Genomic DNA, 12,092 nt, shown 5'->3' on the forward strand with positions numbered 1-12,092 from the left:
TTTTTTAAAATGTAGCTTAAATAATTGAATGCGACCACTTACCATAAAAAATTGAGTAAATTGAATGAATAATTTTTTTCAGTGTATTGGTTACTCAATTGTTTTTCCTATTTTCTTACCATTGTCGCGTGGGTTTGAGGTTAGAACGACTTTCTATTACATAAAATGACATCCTAACCCAAACCCAACTCCACCCTATCGTCAGGTGACAATTGTTTAAAAATCCGGGGAAAAAATTGTACAAACCAATGGTTAAAGCGACATCCAAACCCCAAATCTAACCCTAAAATCTAAAATAGGAAAAACAATTGAGTAGCCAATACGTGAAACTGACACGGAAAAGAAAGTCCGAGGTACGGACACGAAGAAAAGGGAAAATCCGTGACAATGACACGGATAAATGAGCAAAATATTTTCTGACTATAGACGGTTTCATCGGACGCACGTGCTGTGACGCAATACGCGTCTGGTCTGAACTTTACTTCCGGTTTCAGTTTTTTTAATGGTCTGACTTTGCTAAACTGAACTCTTGAACAAATACCTCGTCGAAAATAACAAATGTTTTGGTTTCCTAGGTTATCTACGCGTTGTTTATTTTATTTTGGCCTAAGTTGAATCTGCCAAATGAATAAATGTAAATGACTGTTACATGAAGTCTTTGCGGAGGCTGATGGGATTAGATGCACTTGATTCATTCTCATCCCTTTTCTTGAATTCTTTTCAATTGGTTCTATTAAAAATTACATCTATGTCAAGGTTCAAATGGACAATTATAAGCTTGTGCTTGTCCTGGGTGATAAAAAATATAAGCACCTGATGTCTTTGTAGAGATTGGTAAGAAAACGTATAAAGAAATGTGTTGTATTCAATGCAAAATAGTCTGATTTATTTTCGTATCAATAGTAGCACTTCTATATTGAATTTCTTTAGCACTTGCTCAGTTTGCATTGTTGCCAAGCAGCTTTACAGAAAAATTTTAGTATAGGAAAATTATGCAAAAATAAGGCTAAAAATAAGAAGTATGCAAAATATGCAAAATAAATCACCAAATAAGTCCAACAAAAGGCAGCAGTGAAAAGAAACGTAAAAATAAGGTGCTGGTAAAAGGTTTGTGTTAAAACAGGCTTGTTTTTTTCTGTCTGTACACCATGAACATATTAAAGACATATTACAGTACACGATACCTAAAAAAACGTAAAACGTCCAAAAGTGAACTCATCCCAGCTTGATCACATGTTTTTTGAAGGGGACATGGGGCCCTCTGCACTTTTACGGCCTACGTTCTAGGCTTTTTTTCATTCTCCTGAAGGGGAAAAGATCTTGCAGGCCCCTCTCCTGGCAGCGGATTTTATTTGATGTGGAGGTCTCGTGTTGGGTTTCAGCACCAGTTAAACATATGATCTCGATTACGAGCTGGAATAGGAAGGGATGACGGTTGCTGACTAGTGATGCTGGACAGATAGAGTCGGAGACGTTAAGAGTTAATACAGACAACGTTGACATCCCTGCCACACTGGGGGTAAAAGTCAACAGTTAAATCTGACATCAAACACGCATTGTATGTTCAGATGCGGTTTTATCTACGAGCTGAAAAATCTGACGGGGTCTTGTAGAGGCGAGATGCGTGCCGTTACAGGTCATTGAAATCTCATGTCATGTTGCACCAACTGTGGGCCAGGGGAAGCACAGATCTAACAGAGAATAAATTACAGCTACGAACGTAAAAGCATGAGAAAAGTAACTCCATATAAATCTCACTGAATTATTCGTTGTTTTCTAATACAAGCTCTGTAAATGAGGGGAGTAAATCTTTGTCTATAAACAGTATGCACAGGATATACAAACTCTGCTATCGGCGGATCTATCTAGATTAACCTTGATTTATAAGAGATTACTGATGCTGCTTATGCAACAAGTGCAACCAGACTGCTCAAATAAAAAATGTGATCTATCTACCTGTGTGTACTGATGTGATGCGAGTTTGCACTTGTGCCAGATTTGCCTGGTTCTGGTACATGATTTCAATGATATGCTAGACTGATTCATGTTTGCCAAATAAAGGCCACATTAAAAAACACTATAGTAAAATTTAGTACACTGTAATATATTATAGTAAATTACTATGCTTTATTAAAGGTATTGCGGAGGATTTTCTTTTTCCGGGTGGATCATCAAGACTATTGGTCCTCCTAGTTGTCAATCAGGAGTGTTGCGCAATTGCATTTTTAAAAAAGTGGAGAAGGCGGTTCTTTTCTAAAATTCAAGAAAATCCTCCGCTACACCTTTAATGTACACTACAGTACCCTGTGGTATTTACTATTGTGAATTGATAAACTGTAGTAAGTACTGTAGAATACTTCAGTGTTAATTCAGTAAATTGCAGCATACTGTAGTATATTATAGTAATAATAATTTAAAGGAACAGTATGTAGGATTGTGGCCAAAACTGGTATTGCAATCACAAAACTTGTGGCTAAAACTGGTACTGCAATCACACAACTGGTGGCCAATACACAAAATGACAACATAAACATCAGTTGAGGGCTGCAACTCTACTTTTTAAACGACAATATCCTGGCCAGACCACTGTTGTGAGTGATATAAGTATTTGAAATTAAAATGATTTCTTAATGTCTAGTGACATATCAGGGCCATTTTATGAATAATTTATATACATTTCTTACATACTGCTCCTTTAAGGATTGTAGGTCTGCCGTAAAGCAAGTTTTTGTAGTTTCCATTTGAACTACAGGATCACAACCGACGGTTGGAAACTTCTTTGGTGCGGTTTTGTCCGATAGAGGGCTGCAAAGCGAATGTGAAAGTGCCGTTCACCCTGTCTCAAGTGGATGAACGACTTTATTTTAAGGTAAAAAAAAAACTCTTTGGTGTGTTATAGTTTTTGTAGTATTCACTATACTGATTTTATTACTGTAGTATTAACTATACTATTTACCAGTGAACACCAGTAATAATTGTAGTATAGTGTATTATAGTAATCACTACACTTTGTTCATGTATACTCTACTATTCCAGCCTGATCTCACGAGAATTTTTACATATTTTATGAGTCGGCTAATTCGTATGAATTCATACAAAGTTAATCGTGCAAAAACGTATTCTCATGAAAAAAAACGATGAAATCAAACCCCAAACCCCGCACCTAATCCCAACCTCACTGGGGTCGTGGGAAAATTTTACAAAAACTTACGAATGTGGTCGTATGAATTAATACTAATTAGCCAACTAGTAAATTATGTACAAATTATCGTGAGACAGCGTTGACTATTCTGTAGTATTAACTATAGTGAACTGATAAATTGTAGTAAGGACAGTAGTATACGTAGGGAATAATTAATTATTATTTTTCTTTTTTTTCTTGATATTATCACGAATTTTCACGTTTTTCATTATTGTATAACAAATTCCTGTTTTCGTGTGATTATCACGTATTGGTTACTCAACTGCTTTTTCCTATTTTAAAATTATTGTCGCTTCGGTTTAGGGTTAGATTTGGTGCTTGCATTAGAATGTCACTTTATACATTGGTTTATACTATTATTTCGGATTTATTTTTTATATGTCGCTTGGCGTTAGGGTTAGAGTCGGGTTTGGGTAGGGATGTCATTTTATGTAAATCTAACCCTAAACCGAAGCGACAATGGTAAGAAAATAGGACAAAACAGTTGAGTAACCAATACGTGATAATCACACGAAAACAGGAATTCCGTTATACGATCACGAAAAAAAGAATCAAAAAATTACGTGACTATATAATGAAATTTCGTGAGACTGGGCTGACTATTCTGTGTAGTGTTAACTACAGTGAATTGATAAACTGTAGTAAATAGTGTAGTATACTTCGGTTACTATAGTCAACGTATAGAGTAGTATATTTAAGTTTGTTAATGTATATTATAGAATTCTGTAGTATTAACTGTAGTGAATTGATTAGCTATAGTACACACTGTATTAAGTATACTGTAGTATGCTTCAGTATTTTCTAAAGTAAACTGTAGTAAATTGAAGTATACTGTAATTACTATATTATATAGTACTTATAGCAAACTACTCTTGTCAATGCATATTATAGTAATCTATTGTTTTGCACTGTAGTATGATTTATTATTTACTACGGTAAGGTTCCAAACACTATAGAATTTAGGAATTTTACTACAGTTTACTAGCAAATGCTAAAGCATACCACAGTATGTTATGTGTGTGCTAGCTCATTCAGATGACAGAGTTAAAGAAGTATATAGATTCAGGTTTGTTATTACATGGTAGTTAACATGTAATAACACACAAAGTAAATATTTAACACCATCTTCATTTACATGATTTAAATAACTCTGTAGGTAACAAACCACATCATTCCCGCCATGTTTGCTTTACTGAGTCGACATAATAACTCTATTTAGATCGTCCAGGCAACGTTATCTATTGTTTCTCCTTCTGAAATATTTAGATCTCACATTTCCATAATACGCTGGGACAGAAACATTCACATTTGTGTCTTTATCCTAAGTCCATTCTCTCGGTAAAATCACAGCGGTACAGGATTTTATAACGCTCCCTTATCAGCTTCAGGGTTTAGTTATTTACTTTAAAATGGACTAATTTCTTATTCCAGCGGAGGGAGGAACGGCCGCTGACTTGAACAGCTGCTTCATGACCCAAAAAACTGTCAGTCTTTCCCTGGAATAAATTGTGGACCGTTCCATTTTCCCAAGGAGGGGGGAAAGACTGCGTGGAGAAAGACGCGCGAGAGAAAACCCAGCGTTAATAAAGTCTTATTTTGCTTTGTGCCACAAATACGCATTAATCACATTCTCAAACACATACCTGATAGATTAGAGTGGGGAAATATGTACATTTTGTCCGATTAAAAGTTTACAATGCGTTGTGTACACCTCACCTCTTTCTCGCACCGATTCGGGTAGGCTCATAGTAGAATCAATTCACAGAGAGGGGAGCTTGAAACCGTCTTCTCGTGCCCGCGCGCTGAGTTTGTTGAGCGGCGTGTTGGGTATCTCAGAGCTGAACTCTGGCTGTAAGATGTATGATAAGCTGTCCATCTATGGCAAGCGAAAAGGGTCATATTAACGCAATAAATGAATCGCGTTTACATCCAAACGCCGTATTTAACGGCGTTTAAAACAGAATTTGCGCCGCTAAATACGCCGTCGGGATTCCAAACGCCGTAAAAACCGCGCAAAAATCGGCAACAACGCCGTTATTTACGGCGTTTTATAATCCAATCAATGACGCCGTTTTGAGACGCCGTTTGTCTTGCCATTTACGCCGTAAATAACGGCGTTATCTTCTGTCAAAGACGGCGTAAAAAGCGGCGTTTGCTAGTGGTATAATGAGCCCCTCCCATCAATTTCCACAGCCAGTAGGTTTGAACCGTTCTTACCCAATCAATGATGAACTGAGTCAGGCCAGAGCAATTCATACTGATCATCCATGATGAAATAAGTGTTTAAAGATTACATGCATGCGCAGCATATCATAAATGGGCAGCAAATTATAGTTTTTTTCTCTAACGTTACTAAGATTAAATATATTACTATAGTAGCTTAAGGAAAATACTGCATCTCTGTATCATGTTAAAATAGGAGCGGTAATAGCACACCAACCTCATTTAAGGTGTCCCAATTATTAAGTAAATACCTCGACATTAAGTAAGGGGTTGAAATATTTCACAGCTTTGAGTAAACATGAAATCCCACCTGGTGTAACAGAGCCCAGATCAACTGTATAAGTCGATTAGTTATGAGCCGTCTCAATTAGCCTGGTGGTTAGAGCATTCGGTTCAAATGTCGAAGCTGCTGCGGTTCAAGTCCAGTATGGAGCGGATTGAAATTCTTATAATTTTGTTTTGTTTATCAACATCGCTTATTTTTTAATGAGACTGTCAATAAGAAAGGAACGCATAGAATAAGTATAATATAGTTTATATATATTTAAGTGATATTTCAAAAATATGTTATTTATCATACGCAAAAGTTAAGGCTACTGTCCACCGACATATGCTGTTTGAAGACAATTGTACGATTTTTGGAATGAAATACTTTTGTTGGTATTGCTTATTTCTTATGGATCTTAATCTCCATACATAAAGCCGTAAGCCGTGTGAAAGAGAGAAAGAAAGATGGAGAGAGAGCAAGCTGTGTTTACATGTGTTTGTAAGAGGCTACAAACTTTGTATAATAATATAATGAGAATATTTATAATATTTATCTGCGGCAATAAATAATCCATTTGAAATATATCAACATGTATTTATTCATTTGCTGGATGGTATCAGCACTAAGCGAAAAATTACTAACACTGAACTGCAATAAGTAAATGAACTAGTGTGCCCCGGCTATCAGTGGTTAATTCGGTCTCTTTTTCTATTAAACAATTTTATTAATTCACTGTATTTATTTCTATATTTGTTTTGGAAATGCTTTATTTTATCAAATGAATCTGCATGTTTTTATTGATTTTAAAGTTTGCCATTTAAATGGAACGGGCGGACTCGCAGTATTTCTGTCATGTCAGTTAAACTTGATGGAAATATGCGGTCCAGCAAAAAAACTAAATATTTTTAGATCATGTAGGCTAATATTTTAATTATTAAGTGTATTTGTTAAATAAATGCATTATCTGACAATCAGCATTTGTGATGGGACGCATCTTGGTTACTTGTAAGTACAAATTATTGCTACAACATGATATTTCACACATCGTATGTGCTTCTTATTTTATAACAACAATATATGGCCCTTTTCTATTCTAACACGGACGGTTCTATTATACAAGATTTAAATTTTTAAAAAGATAAAAAATGTGATTGATTGAGTCTGTGAAGAACTGACATTCATAAAACCCAGCCCTGGGCTGAAGTTTAATCGATCAGCGCTGCGGATTATTACTGCAAAGTTTTGAGATTTTTCAAAGAATAGCCATTTGTGTAATAGTTTTAAATATCATTGCATAGAGCATTTTGTATTATCTAGCAATTGGATGGAAATGTGAAAATATTACTCGTGTATTACTCGGAGAGCATTAGAATATAACAAAATATGTTTGCAGTTACATATTAACAATGTCATAGTCATGTATATTTATTTACACTCTTGTGAGTTATTAACAACAGCAAAAATATTCTCTGTCTAAAACATTTTCTTTTAACATCACGTTTTTTCTGAAAAATTGTACTTTCGTCACTGCTCTCCCCTAAATAAAATCCAAACTTCATTGAACTATTTAAAAAAAACACAGCAGACTGCTCACAATATGGATAATTTATGGAGTCCACCTGTTTAAATACTGTTAAAATACATGGGTTATTATTGTACAATAAAGTAATACTTTTGGTCCACATATTGGTCTTTCCGGGCAGCTTACTCGATTACTTGTAAAGTAGGCTACATTTCTTGTATTTTAATCAATATATTTGAGAATGTCACACTTAGCCTATTTAAGTTTTAAAAACTGTAATAATTGCTTATTTAAAATCAATATTATTTGTATTTAACATCAACTTAAAAAAACTTTAACTATGATTTTTATTAAATATTTTTGGTTAAACATGTTAACATTTTATTATTTGAGTAAATGAAGGAAGCAAAAAAGTAGATCATATGTTAATTTAAAAATCACATCAGGGCCAAAGGTTTTTAATCAGCAGCAAACTGCGCCTCTTGCTGGACAACAAACACCGCAGGAAAGTAATTTTACCCTTACAATATGTAGTCTTTTTTGTTAATGAAATATTGTCTGTTTCCTTGCGTATACAACATAAGGTGCATTTATCTAAATACTTTCGGATTCTGTAATATTACCTGTACAGTAACAAGCAGCTTTTTTGCACATACTGCTAGAATAATCGTTTTATTTTACGTATATATTCAGGTCACCAAATTGTTAATACAGCTGTGCTACTTAAAATGTGTGTCAAATAATCAATTTCTGATCGTTTTATTACTGCACAATGTGGCTGTATGCAGCTTAAGGATTTTGGACAAATATGTTATTTAATGTTAAACTGTGAGAGTGGCGCTCTGTGGCGCTACAGGGATTTGAGCAACGTCCAGAATCACAACAGACAGCCGCCGTCAGTTGCCCCCAGTGTGTGTATATATAGAAAATAATGTGTTTGTATTTAAATTACATTGCGCTTTTCGTCTGGTGTGCCCTTCAGACGCGTTTCACTCCTGCTTTGCGACAAGCTTTGATCTCACCCGTCTCTTCATGACTCTCCACTGACTGCATTTAAAACATGTTCATTTAAATAACGTTACCTTTTCAATGTGTGCAGGTGCATGTGTTTAACTTGTCAAATTTGACAAATAAATGTTCGATAAAATAACCTGTCGCTTTGTTTATCATTGATAATTGATGGTTCAGTATGAAATTGATAAGCTTCACATTAAGTAAATCAAATTTTTTTAGTTAAATAATACTCACAAAAATGTCTACATCTATTTAACATTTCTTTAGGATTTTTGATTACATATACTCAATTTTTTGTGATAGAAAATACATTTAATTATTGAAATATACTAAATGAACAGATTTCAAATTTACTCCATATTTTTAAGTGTATAAATGAAAAGTTTTTAAAGTGTATTACACAAATGGCTATTGTTTAAAAATTCTTAAAACTATGATCACTTTTAGTAATAATCTGCAGCGCTGATCGAAAACTTTAGCTCAGGTCTGAGTTTTATGCAGACCAGTTCTTCACAGACTCAATCAATACTTTTTTTAGACCTTGGTTGTAATATAACCTTCCATGTTGGAGTAGAAAAAGGCCATACATTGTTGTTATAAAATAAGAAGCACATGTGTGTGAAATATTTTGTAGCATTAATTTGTACTCACGGAAATTATTAAAGTATAGTCAAACCTGTTCATTAAGGAGCGTGCCAATACTTTGTCATGACAAAATTATAAGACTTTTTTTCTGCGTATTACAAAAGTGCTGAGTGTCAGATAAAATGCATCGTTTTAACGAATGTGTAACCCACACAACACACAAGGTTACTGGAGTGCAATTCTCTTTATCGCCTGCAGCTAGCGCAGGGAAATCACTCTGCCTGCAGGTTGCCAGGCAACCTAGTAAACAAACACACTTTCCTCCGGTTGAAGACGTTGCTTGAAAGTATCAAGAACTGTTTGAAAGCTGTGAGAGAGAAAGTTAAGCTGCAGGATGTTGAGTTTTTCAAGATACCTCCGATTGGTTTTTTAGAAAGGGATAGATCTGAATCTTACCCTGGCGGTCAGTGGTGAGCCAACCGCAGAAGTGAATGGACCAAGAGCCTGGTGTGGCCAGCCGTGGCATCTTTGGACCTATCATCATCATCCTTTGCCTTCATTTTAAAAACAGATAGTGAAGAGAACATATACTTCAAGAAACACTGAGAACTTCCATGGACTCATTCTTCATTTGAGTTATTTATTTTGAGTTTATTATGCACTGTGCACTCAGGAAGCCGACTTAGGTAGGCAGGGAATGTAAATAATTAATTTATTTTTTATAATACACTTTATAATACATTTTCAAATTTACCTGTTTTGTGTTGTCTGTTTTCTGCTAACCTTTTACTATTTCAGGCTCCGTAGAGCTTCTGATACTAGCCCATATCTCATTTTTAATACTTAAATTAGTTATTAATTACACTAATTTGAGACAAGGGGTTACAAGTGCACATAATAGTCAAAATATTAGCATACATTTAGGCCTACACGTAAACTGAATATATTTAGTTTTGCTGGACCGCATGTTTATATTTCCATCAATTTTCGCTTAGTGCTGAATGCTGATTAGTGCTGATACAATCCAGCAAATAAATAAATACATGTTGATATATAGTTCAAATGGGTTCTTTATATACACTAGTCAACATTCGAAGTGGATCAAAACGTTTTATAAAAGTTTACATAAAACCAATACCTAATACCCATTCTTGTCGTAGGACAACTTTGACAAACATTTTTGATCCACTTCAAATGTTGACTAGTATATTATTGCAGATAATTCATATACGAATATAGCCAACCAATATTTGTTCTGTCTCATTATATTATTATACATGTAAACACAGCTCTCTTGCGCTCTCTCCATCTTTCTTTCTCTCTCTCTCGCTCTCCACATGGCTTACTATGGCGTTTGAGATGCATAAAAAAGCAATACCAACAAAAGCATTTCATTCCAAAAATCTTACAATTGTCTTGAACCAGCATATGGCGGTGGATAGTATAGCCTAAACGGAACAGCAGTCGATCAAAATATTAGAAACATGCACACCCGCTGGCCGTTCGTCCAAGAAAGTCAGCGGAGGTGTGGGCATTCCCGTAATTTCGGTGGTTTTAAATATGCATAAATATAAACATAAATATAAACACATAAATTTGCCTATTGAATTTGCCTAAATTACTTTTCAAGTACAATGCACTCAAAATGAACAAAAATGACTAAGGAAGAACAAAAAGTTAGTTAAGTCCAGTAATTGTCCGCATACTTCATGATGAGCACTGAAGAAAGCATGGATTGAAACGTCTGCTCTCTAGTCTGTTTTTTATACACTTTGCACTGTTGTCACTTTTGCATAAAATATTTTTGAAATATCACTTATAGACTATTTACGAAATTTGCTAAATTGCATGAACATTAAAAATCTCTTATTCTATGCGTTCCTTTTTATTGACACACGAAAAAACAAAGAACGGCACACTGCTACTATGGCTCTCAATATTTATTATTTAAAAGACAACGTTTCGACCAAAAAGGTCTTTGTCAAGTCAAACACGAAACTGAACATGAAACAAAACAAAATCAAAAGAATTTAAATCCGCCCCAAAGTGGACTTGAACCGCAGCAGCATCGACATTAGAACCGAATGCCTTAACCACCAGGCTAACTGAGACAGTTCATGACTAATCGACTAATACAGTTGATCTGTTAGACCAGGTGGGATTTCATGTTTATTCAAAGCTGTGAAATATTTCAACCCCTTACTTAATGTCTTGGGTAAATGTATTTACTTAATAATTGGGACACCTTAAATGAGGTTGGTGTGCTATTACCGCTCCTATTTTAACATGATACAGAGATGCAGTATTTTCCTTAAGCTACTAGTAATATATTTAATCTTAGTAACGTTAGAGAAAAAACTATAATTTGCTGCCCATTTATGATATGCTGCGCATGCATGTAATCTTTAAACACTTATTTCATCATGGATGATCAGTATGAATTGCTCTGGCCTGACTCAGTTCATCATTGATTGGGTAAGAACGGTTCAAACCTACTGGCTGTGGAAATTGATGGGAGGGGCTCATTATACCACTAGCAAACGCCGCTTTTTACGCCGTCTTTGACAGAAGATAACGCCGTTATTTACGGCGTAAATGGCAAGACAAACGGCGTCTCAAAACGGCGTCATTGATTGGATTATAAAACGCCGTAAATAACGGCGTTGTTGCCGATTTTCGCGCGGTTTTTACGGCGTTTGGAATCCCGACGGCGTATTTAGCGGCGCAAATTCTGTTTTAAACGCCGTTAAATACGGCGTTTGGATGCAAACGCGATTCATTCATTGCGTAAATGTGGACCTTCTGGCTTGCCATATCCATCTTCTCACTGTGTCTGTAGCGCGCTGGAAACGTAATCATTTATATGTTTAAATGTTTCGTCAATGAACGTGAGCTTGAGACGCAGAGCAACAGACACGCGCACGCTTTGCGCTACGGATCTCGACACGTTCTTGTTTGTCAGGTCGCAACGTAAAAGTTCTCCTTCGCTTTTAAGTCCGCTTGCGTGTGGTGGTGCTTTTAAAACGATATTTCGTCAAAAGCCTGTCAGATAAACATTAGGGTTTCTATATTATACCACAAGTCCACATGTCAGATACACTTCATTGGTTTGATTGACAGGCGTCAAGTAGAACTCTTTGTGACGTCAGTCACACATAAATCATGTATTCTATGCATGTTTATCATATTAATTGATTGATATTGGATGATATTGGGGTTTTGTAGGTTTGGTGGTGAAACGACAAACACTGATACAATATATGCTGTATTTTGTTTTA

Source organism: Paramisgurnus dabryanus, chromosome 24, assembly GCF_030506205.2.
Source record: "Paramisgurnus dabryanus chromosome 24, PD_genome_1.1, whole genome shotgun sequence".
NCBI classification, from domain to species: domain Eukaryota; kingdom Metazoa; phylum Chordata; class Actinopteri; order Cypriniformes; family Cobitidae; genus Paramisgurnus; species Paramisgurnus dabryanus.